Source organism: Osmia lignaria, unplaced genomic scaffold (genome assembly GCF_051020975.1).
Source record: "Osmia lignaria lignaria isolate PbOS001 unplaced genomic scaffold, iyOsmLign1 scaffold0005, whole genome shotgun sequence".
Taxonomy (NCBI): Eukaryota; Metazoa; Arthropoda; class Insecta; order Hymenoptera; family Megachilidae; genus Osmia; species Osmia lignaria.
Genome location: NW_027478162.1, coordinates 1,693,953 through 1,705,001, shown reverse-complemented (window position 1 = coordinate 1,705,001; position 11,049 = coordinate 1,693,953).

The window sequence follows — 11,049 nt, the reverse complement described above, 5'->3', positions numbered from 1 at the left end:
ATTTTTTGATCAGATGCGTAGTTCTCGAGATATATCAAGATATTTAAAAGTTCCGAAGCCGCACCAACATAATAGAGATACAGAAACACCGTGGCCCCTTTCGTTGAGATAACTCTGCACTAGTGCGAGCCGCAAATGCCACTTCTAGCTTAGCTGTGCAGAAGAAGAACAACAAGAAGAAGAAATATCTCGAAATATGTCCGTCAGGCCCCTTCCCTTGAGATAAATCTGCAAATATCTCGGAAACGAAGCGAGCTATGGCAAAATGTTAAGAGACCTTTTTTGTAGAGAATTATGTTTCCTACAATTTATGTTCTATGATATTTTTTGATCAGAAGCGTAGTTTTCGAGATATATCGAGATATTTAAAAGTTCCGAAGCCGCACCAACATAATAGAGATACAGAAACACCGTGGCCCCTCTCTTTGAGATAACTCTGCACTAGTGCGAGCCGCAAATGCCACTTCTAGCTTAGCTGTGCAGAAGAAGAACAACAAGAAGAAGAAATATCTCGAAATATGTCCGTCAGGCCCCTTCCCTTGAGATAAATCTGCAAATATCTCGGAAACGAAGCGAGCTATGGCAAAATGTTAAGAGACCTTTTTTGTAGAGAATTATGTTTCCTACAATTTATGTTCTATGATATTTTTTGATCAGAAGCGTAGTTTTCGAGATATATCGAGATATTTAAAAGTTCCGAAGCCGCACCAACATAATAGAGATACAGAAACACCGTGGCCCCTTTCTTTGAGATAACTCTGCACTAGTGCGAGCCGCAAATGCCACTTCCAGCTTAGCTGTGCAGAAGAAGAACAACAAGAAGAAGAAATATCTCGAAATATGTCCGTCAGGCCCCTTCCCTTGAGATAAATCTGCAAATATCTCGGAAACGAAGCGAGCTATGGCAAAATGTTGAGAGACCTTTTTTGTAGAGAATTAAGTTTCCTACTATTTATGTTCTATGATATTTTTTGATCAGATGCGTAGTTCTCGAGATATATCAAGATATTTAAAAGTTCCGAAGACGCACCAACATAATACAGATACAGAAACACCGTGGCCCCTTTCGTCGAGATAACTCTGCACTATTGCGAGCTGCAAATGCCACTTCCAGCTTAGCTGTGCAGAAGAAGAACAACAAGAAGAAGAAATATCTCGAAATATGTCCGTCAGGCCCCTTCCCTTGAGATATATCTGCAAATATCTCGGAAACGAAGCGAGCTATGGCAAAATGTTAAGAGACCTTTTTTGTAGAGAATTATGTTTCCTACAATTTATGTTCTATGATATTATTTGATCAGAAGTGTAGTTTTCGAGATATATCGAGATATTTAAAAGTTCCGAAGCCGCACCAACATAATAGAGATACAGAAACACCGTGGCCCCTCTCTTTGAGATAACTCTGCACAATTGCGAGCTGCAAATGCCACTTCCAGCTTAGCTGTGCAGAAGAAGAACAACAAGAAGAAGAAATATCTCGAAATATGTCCGTCAGGCCCCTTCCCTTGAGATAAATCTGCAAATATCTCGGAAACGAAGCGAGCTATGGCAAAATGTTGAGAGACCTTTTTTGTAGAGAATTAGGTTTCCTACTATTTATGTTCTATGATATTTTTTGATCAGATGCGTAGTTCTCGAGATATATCAAGATATTTAAAAGTTCCGAAGCCGCACCAACATAATAGAGATACAGAAACACCGTGGCCCCTTTCGTTGAGATAACTCTGCACTAGTGCGAGCCGCAAATGCCACTTCTAGCTTAGCTGTGCAGAAGAAGAACAACAAGAAGAAGAAATATCTCGAAATATGTCCGTCAGGCCCCTTCCCTTGAGATAAATCTGCAAATATCTCGGAAACGAAGCGAGCTATGGCAAAATGTTAAGAGACCTTTTTTGTAGAGAATTATGTTTCCCACAATTTATGTTCTATGATATTTTTTGATCAGAAGCGTAGTTTTCGAGATATATCGAGATATTTAAAAGTTCCGAAGCCGCACCAACATAATAGAGATACAGAAACACCGTGGCCCCATTCTTTGAGATAACTCTACACTAGTGCGAGCCGCAAATGCCACTTCCAGCTTAGCTGTGCAGAAGAAGAACAACAAGAAGAAGAAATATCTCGAAATATGTCCGTCAGGCCCCTTCCCTTGAGATAAATCTGCAAATATCTCGGAAACGAAGCGAGCTATGGCAAAATGTTAAGAGACCGTTTTTGTAGAGAATTACGTTTCCTACAATTTATGTTCTATGATATTTTTTGATCAGAAGCGTAGTTTTCGAGATATATCGAGATATTTAAAAGTTCCGAAGCCGCACCAATATAATAGAGATACAGAAACACCGTGGCCCCTCTCTTTGAGATAACTCTGCACAATTGCGAGCTGCAAATGCCACTTCCAGCTTAGCTGTGCAGAAGAAGAACAACAAGAAGAAGAAATATCTCGAAATATGTCCGTCAGGCCCCTTCCCTTGAGATAAATCTGCAAATATCTCGGAAACGAAGCGAGCTATGGCAAAATGTTGAGAGACCTTTTTTGTAGAGAATTAAGTTTCCTACTATTTATGTTCTATGATATTTTTTGATCAGATGCGTAGTTCTCGAGATATATCAAGATATTTAAAAGTTCCGAAGACGCACCAACATAATACAGATACAGAAACACCGTGGCCCCTTTCGTCGAGATAACTCTGCACTATTGCGAGCTGCAAATGCCACTTCCAGCTTAGCTGTGCAGAAGAAGAACAACAAGAAGAAGAAATATCTCGAAATATGTCCGTCAGGCCCCTTCCCTTGAGATATATCTGCAAATATCTCGGAAACGAAGCGAGCTATGGCAAAATGTTAAGAGACCTTTTTTGTAGAGAATTATGTTTCCTACAATTTATGTTCTATGATATTATTTGATCAGAAGTGTAGTTTTCGAGATATATCGAGATATTTAAAAGTTCCGAAGCCGCACCAACATAATAGAGATACAGAAACACCGTGGCCCCTTTCTTTGAGATAACTCTGCACTAGTGCGAGCCGCAAATGCCACTTCCAGCTTAGCTGTGCAGAAGAAGAACAACAAGAAGAAGAAATATCTCGAAATATGTCCGTCAGGACCCTTCCCTTGAGATAAATCTGCAAATATCTCGGAAACGAAGCGAGCTATGGCAAAATGTTGAGAGACCTTTTTTGTAGAGAATTATGTTTCCTACAATTTATGTTCTATGATATTTTTTGATCAGAAGCGTAGTTTTCGAGATATATCGAGATATTTAAAAGTTCCGAAGCCGCACCAACATAATAGAGATACAGAAACACCGTGGCCCCTCTCTTTGAGATAACTCTGCACAATTGCGAGCTGCAAATGCCACTTCCAGCTTAGCTGTGCAGAAGAAGAACAACAAGAAGAAGAAATATCTCGAAATATGTCCGTCAGGCCCCTTCCCTTGAGATAAATCTGCAAATATCTCGGAAACGAAGCGAGCTATGGCAAAATGTTGAGAGACCTTTTTTGTAGAGAATTAGGTTTCCTACTATTTATGTTCTATGATATTTTTTGATCAGATGCGTAGTTCTCGAGATATATCAAGATATTTAAAAGTTCCGAAGCCGCACCAACATAATAGAGATACAGAAACACCGTGGCCCCTTTCGTTGAGATAACTCTGCACTAGTGCGAGCCGCAAATGCCACTTCTAGCTTAGCTGTGCAGAAGAAGAACAACAAGAAGAAGAAATATCTCGAAATATGTCCGTCAGGCCCCTTCCCTTGAGATAAATCTGCAAATATCTCGGAAACGAAGCGAGCTATGGCAAAATGTTAAGAGACCTTTTTTGTAGAGAATTATGTTTCCTACAATTTATGTTCTATGATATTTTTTGATCAGAAGCGTAGTTTTCGAGATATATCGAGATATTTAAAAGTTCCGAAGCCGCACCAACATAATAGAGATACAGAAACACCGTGGCCCCTTTCTTTGAGATAACTCTGCACTAGTGCGAGCCGCAAATGCCACTTCCAGCTTAGCTGTGCAGAAGAAGAACAACAAGAAGAAGAAATATCTCGAAATATGTCCGTCAGGCCCCTTCCCTTGAGATAAATCTGCAAATATCTCGGAAACGAAGCGAGCTATGGCAAAATGTTAACAGACCTTTTTTGTAGAGAATTACGTTTCCTACAATTTATGTTCTATGATATTTTTTGATCAGTAGCGTAGTTTTCGAGATATATCGAGATATTTAAAAGTTCCGAAGCCGCACCAACATAATAGAGATACAGAAACACCGTGGCCCCTCTCTTTGAGATAACTCTGCACAATTGCGAGCTGCAAATGCCACTTCCAGCTTAGCTGTGCAGAAGAAGAACAACAAGAAGAAGAAATATCTCGAGATATGTCCGTCAGGCCCCTTCCCTTGAGATAAATCTGCAAATATCTCGGAAACGAAGCGAGCTATGGCAAAATGTTGAGAGACCTTTTTTGTAGAGAATTAAGTTCCCTACAATTTATGTTCTATGATATTTTTTGATCAGAAGCGTAGTTTTCGAGATATATCGAGATATTTAAAAGTTCCGAAGCCGCACCAACATAATAGAGATACAGAAACACCGTGGCCCCTTTCTTTGAGATAACTCTGCACTAGTGCGAGCCGCAAATGCCACTTCCAGCTTAGCTGTGCAGAAGAAGAACAACAAGAAGAAGAAATATCTCGAAATATGTCCGTCAGGCCCCTTCCCTTGAGATAAATCTGCAAATATCTCGGAAACGAAGCGAGCTATGGCAAAATGTTAAGAGACCTTTTTTGTAGAGAATTACGTTTCCTACAATTTATGTTCTATGATATTTTTTGATCAGAAGCGTAGTTTTCGAGATATATCGAGATATTTAAAAGTTCCGAAGCCGCACCAACATAATAGAGATACAGAAACACCGTGGCCCCTCTCTTTGAGATAACTCTGCACAATTGCGAGCTTCAAATGCCACTTCCAGCTTAGCTGTGCAGGAGACGAACAACAAGAAGAAGAAATATCTCGAAATATGTCCGTCAGGCCCCTTCCCTTGAGATAAATCTGCAAATATCTCGGAAACGAAGCGAGCTATGGCAAAATGTTAAGAGACCTTTTTTGTAGAGAATTATGTTTCCTACAATTTATGTTCTATGATATTTTTTGATCAGAAGCGTAGTTTTCGAGATATATCGAGATATTTAAAAGTTCCGAAGCCGCACCAACATAATAGAGATACAGAAACACCGTGGCCCCTTTCTTTGAGATAACTCTGCACTAGTGCGAGCCGCAAATGCCACTTCCAGCTTAGCTGTGCAGAAGAAGAACAACAAGAAGAAGAAATATCTCGAAATATGTCCGTCAGGCCCCTTCCCTTGAGATAAATCTGCAAATATCTCGGAAACGAAGCGAGGTATGGCAAAATGTTAACAGACCTTTTTTGTAGAGAATTACGTTTCCTACAATTTATGTTCTATGATATTTTTTGATCCGAAGCGTAGTTTTCGAGATATATCGAGATATTTAAAAGTTCCGAAGCCGCACCAACATAATAGAGATACAGAAACACCGTGGCCCCTCTCTTTGAGATAACTCTGCACAATTACGAGCTGCAAATGCCACTTCCAGCTTAGCTGTGCAGAAGACGAACAACAAGAAGAAGAAATATCTCGAAATATGTCCGTCAGGCCCCTTCCCTTGAGATAAATCTGCAAATATCTCGGAAACGAAGCGAGCTATGGCAAAATGTTAAGAGACCTTTTTTGTAGAGAATTATGTTTCCTACTTTTTATCTTCTATGATATTTTTTGATCAGACGCGTAGTTCTCGAGATATATCAAGATATTTAAAAGTTCCGAAGCCGCACCAACATAATAGAGATACAGAAACACCGTGGCCCCTTTCTTTGAGATAACTCTGCACTATTGCGAGCTGCAAATGCCACTTCCAGCTTAGCTGTGCAGAAGAAGAACAACAAGAAGAAGAAATATCTCGAAATATGTCCGTCAGGCCCGTTCCTTTGAGCTGAATCTGCAAATATCTCGGAAACGAAGCGAGCTATGGCAAAATGTTAAGAGACGTTCTTTGTAGAGAATTATGTTTCCTACAATTTATGTTCTATGATATTTTTTGATCAGAAGCGTAATTTTCGAGATATATCGAGATATTTAAAAGTTCCGAAGCCGCACCAACATAATAGGGATACAGAAACACCGTGGCCCCTTTCTTTGAGATAACTCTGCACTAGTGCGAGCCGCAAATGCCACTTCCAGCTTAGCTGTGCAGAAGAAGAACAACAAGAAGAAGAAATATCTCGAAATATGTCCGTCAGGCCCCTTCCCTTTGAGATAAATCTGCAAATATCTCGGAAACGAAGCGAGCTATGGCAAAATCTTGAGAGACCTTTTTTGTAGAGAATTAAGTTTCCTACTATTTATGTTCTATGATATTTTTTGATCAGATGCGTAGTTCTCGAGATATATCAAGATATTTAAAAGTTCCGAAGCCGCACCAACATAATAGAGATACAGAAACACCGCGGCCCCTTTCTTTGAGATAACCCTGCACTAGTGCGAGCCGCAAATGCCACTTCTAGCTTAGCTGTGCAGAAGAAGAACAACAAGAAGAAGAAATATCTCGAAATATGTCCGTCAGGCCCCTTCCCTTTGAGATAAATCTGCAAATATCTCGGAAACGAAGCGAGCTATGGCAAAATCTTGAGAGACCTTTTTTGTAGAGAATTAAGTTTCCTACTATTTATGTTCTATGATATTTTTTGATCAGATGCGTAGTTCTCGAGATATATCAAGATATTTAAAAGTTCCGAAGCCGCACCAACATAATAGAGATACAGAAACACCGCGGCCCCTTTCTTTGAGATAACTCTGCACTAGTGCGAGCCGCAAATGCCACTTCTAGCTTAGCTGTGCAGAAGAAGAACAACAAGAAGAAGAAATATCTCGAAATATGTCCGTCAGGCCCCTTCCCTTGAGATAAATCTGCAAATATCTCGGAAACGCAGCGAGCTATGGCAAAATGTTAAGAGACCTTTTCTGTAGAGAATTATGTTTCCTACAATTTATGTTGTATGATATTTTTTGATCAGAAGCGTAGTTTTCGAGATATATCGAGATATTTAAAAGTTCCGAAGCCGCACCAACATAATAGAGATACAGAAACACCGTGGCCCCTTTCTTTGAGATAACTCTGCACTAGTGCGAGCCGCAAATGCCACTTCCAGCTTAGCTGTGCAGAAGAACAACAACAAGAAGAAGAAATATCTCGAAATATGTCCGTCAGGACCCTTCCCTTGAATTAATCTGCAAATATCTCGGAAACGAAGCGAGCTATGGCAAAATGTTAAGAGACGTTTTTTGTAGAGAATTATGTTTCCTACAATTTATGTTCTATGATATTTTTTGATCAGAAGCGTAGTTTTCGAGATATATCGAGATATTTAAAAGTTCCGAAGCCGCACCAACATAATAGGGATACAGAAACACCGTGGCCCCTTTCTTTGAGATAACTCTGCACTAGTGCGAGCCGCAAATGCCACTTCCAGCTTAGCTGTGCAGAAGAAGAACAACAAGAAGAAGAAATATCTCGAAATATGTCCGTCAGGCCCCTTCCCTTGAGATAAATCTGCAAATATCTCGGAAACGAAGCGAGCTATGGCAAAATGTTAAGAGACCTTTTTTGTAGAGAATTACGTTTCCTACAATTTATGTTCTATGATATTTTTTGATCAGAAGCGTAGTTTTCGAGATATATCGAGATATTTAAAAGTTCCGAAGCCGCACCAACATAATAGAGATACAGAAACACCGTGGCCCCTCTCTTTGAGATAACTCTGCACAATTACGAGCTGCAAATGCCACTTCCAGCTTAGCTGTGCAGAAGACGAACAACAAGAAGAAGAAATATCTCGAAATATGTCCGTCAGGCCCCTTCCCTTGAGATAAATCTGCAAATATCTCGGAAACAAAGCGAGCTATGGCAAAATGTTAAGAGACCTTTTTTGTAGAGAATTATGTTTCCTACTTTTTATCTTCTATGATATTTTTTGATCAGACGCGTAGTTCTCGAGATATATCAAGATATTTAAAAGTTCCGAAGCCGCACCAACATAATAGAGATACAGAAACACCGTGGCCCCTCTCTTTGAGATAACTCTGCACTATTGCGAGCTGCAAATGCCACTTCCAGCTTAGCTGTGCAGAAGAAGAACAACAAGAAGAAGAAATATCTCGAAATATGTCCGTCAGGCCCGTTCCTTTGAGCTGAATCTGCAAATATCTCGGAAACGAAGCGAGCTATGGCAAAATGTTAAGAGACGTTCTTTGTAGAGAATTATGTTTCCTACAATTTATGTTCTATGATATTTTTTGATCAGAAGCGTAATTTTCGAGATATATCGAGATATTTAAAAGTTCCGAAGCCGCACCAACATAATAGGGATACACAAACACCGTGGCCCCTTTCTTTGAGATAACTCTGCACTAGTGCGAGCCGCAAATGCCACTTCCAGCTTAGCTGTGCAGAAGAAGAACAACAAGAAGAAGAAATATCTCGAAATATGTCCGTCAGGCCCCTTCCCTTTGAGATAAATCTGCAAATATCTCGGAAACGAAGCGAGCTATGGCAAAATGTTGAGAGACCTTTTTTGTACAGAATTAAGTTTCCTACTTTTTATCTTGTATGATATTTTTTGATCAGATGCGTAGTTCTCGAGATATATCAAGATATTTAAAAGTTCCGAAGCCGCACCAACATAATAGAGATACAGAAACACCGTGGCCCCTCTCTTTGAGATAACTCTGCACTATTGCGAGCTGGAAATGCCACTTCCAGTTTAGCTGTGCAGAAGAAGAACGACAAGAAGAAGAAATATCTCGAAATATGTCCGTCAGGCCACTTCCCTTGAGATAAATCTGCAAATATCTCGGAAACGAAGAGAGCTATGGCAAAATGTTAAGAGACCTTTTTTGTAGAGAATTAAGTTTCCTACTTTTTATGTTCTATGATATTTTTTGATCAGATGCGTATTTCTCGAGATATATCAAGATATTTAAAAGTTCCGAAGCCGCACCAACATAATAGAGATACAGAAACACCGTGGCCCCTTTCTTTGAGATAACTCTGCACTATTGCGAGCTGTAAATGCCACTTCCAGCTTAGCTGTGCAGAAGAAGAACAACAAGAAGAAGAAATATCTCGAAATATGTCCGTCAGGTCCCTTCCCTTGAGATATATCTGCAAATATCTCGGAAACGAAGCGAGCTATGGCAAAATGTTAAGAGACCTTCTTTGTAGAGAATTATGTTTCCTACAATTTATGTTCTATGATATTTTTTGATCAGAAGCGTAGTTTTCGAGATATATCGAGATATTTAAAAGTTCCGAAGGCGCACCAACATAATAGAGATACAGAAACACCGCGGCCCCTTTCTTTGAGATAACTCTGCACTAGTGCGAGCCGCAAATGCCACTTCCAGCTTAGCTGTGCAGAAGAAGAACAACAAGAAGAAGAAATATCTCGAAATATGTCCGTCAGGCCCTTTCCCTTGAGATAAATCTGCAAATATCTCGGAAACGAAGCGAGCTATGGCAAAATGTTAAGAGACCTTTTTTGTAGAGAATTATGTTTCCTACAATTTATGTGCTATGATATTTTTTGATCAGAAGCGTAGTTTTCGAGATATATCGAGATATTTAAAAGTTCCGAAGCCGCACCAACATAATAGAGATACAGAAACACCGTGGCCCCTTTCTTTGAGATAACTCTGCACAATTGCGAGCTGCAAATGCCACTTCCAGCTTAGCTGTGCAGAAGAAGAACAACAAGAAGAAGAAATATCTCGAAATATGTCCGTCAGGCCCCTTCCCTTGAGATAAATCTGCAAATATCTCGGAAACCAAGCGAGCTATGGCAAAATGTTGAGAGACCTTTTTTGTAGAGAATTAAGTTTCCTACTATTTATGTTCTATGATATTTTTTGATCAGATGCGTAGTTCTCGAGATATATCAAGATATTTAAAAGTTCCGAAGCCGCACCAACATAATAGAGATACAGAAACACCGTGGCCCCTTTCTTTGAGATAACTCTGCACTAGTGCGAGCCGCAAATGCCACTTCTAGCTTAGCTGTGCAGAAGAAGAACAACAAGAAGAAGAAATATCTCGAAATATGTCCGTCAGGCCCCTTCCCTTGAGATAAATCTGCAAATATCTCGGAAACGAAGCGAGCTATGGCAAAATGTTAAGAGACCTTTTTTGTAGAGAATTATGTTTCCTACAATTTATGTTCTATGATATTTTTTGATCAGAAGCGTAGTTTTCGAGATATATCGAGATATTTAAAAGTTCCGAAGCCGCACCAACATAATAGAGATACAGAAACACCGTGGCCCCTTTCTTTGAGATAACTCTGCACTAGTGCGAGCCGCAAATGCCACTTCCAGCTTAGCTGTGCAGAAGAAGAACAACAAGAAGAAGAAATATCTCGAAATATGTCCGTCAGGCCCCTTCCCTTGAGATAAATCTGCAAATATCTCGGAAACGAAGCGAGATATGGCAAAATGTTAAGAGACCTTTTTTGTAGAGAATTATGTTTCCTACAATTTATGTTCTATGATATTTTTTGATCAGAAGCGTAGTTTTCGAGATATATCGAGATATTTAAAAGTTCCGAAGCCGCACCAACATAATAGAGATACAGAAACACCGTGGCCCCTTTCTTTGAGATAACTCTGCACTAGTGCGAGCCGCAAATGCCACTTCCAGCTTAGCTGTGCAGAAGAAGAACAACAAGAAGAAGAAATATCTCGAAATATGTCCGTCAGGCCCCTTCCCTTGAGATAAATCTGCAAATATCTCGGAAACGAAGCGAGGTATGGCAAAATGTTAACAGACCTTTTTTGTAGAGAATTACGTTTCCTACAATTTATGTTCTATGATATTTTTTGATCCGAAGCGTAGTTTTCGAGATATATCGAGATATTTAAAAGTTCCGAAGCCGCACCAACATAATAGAGATACAGAAACACCGTGGCCCCT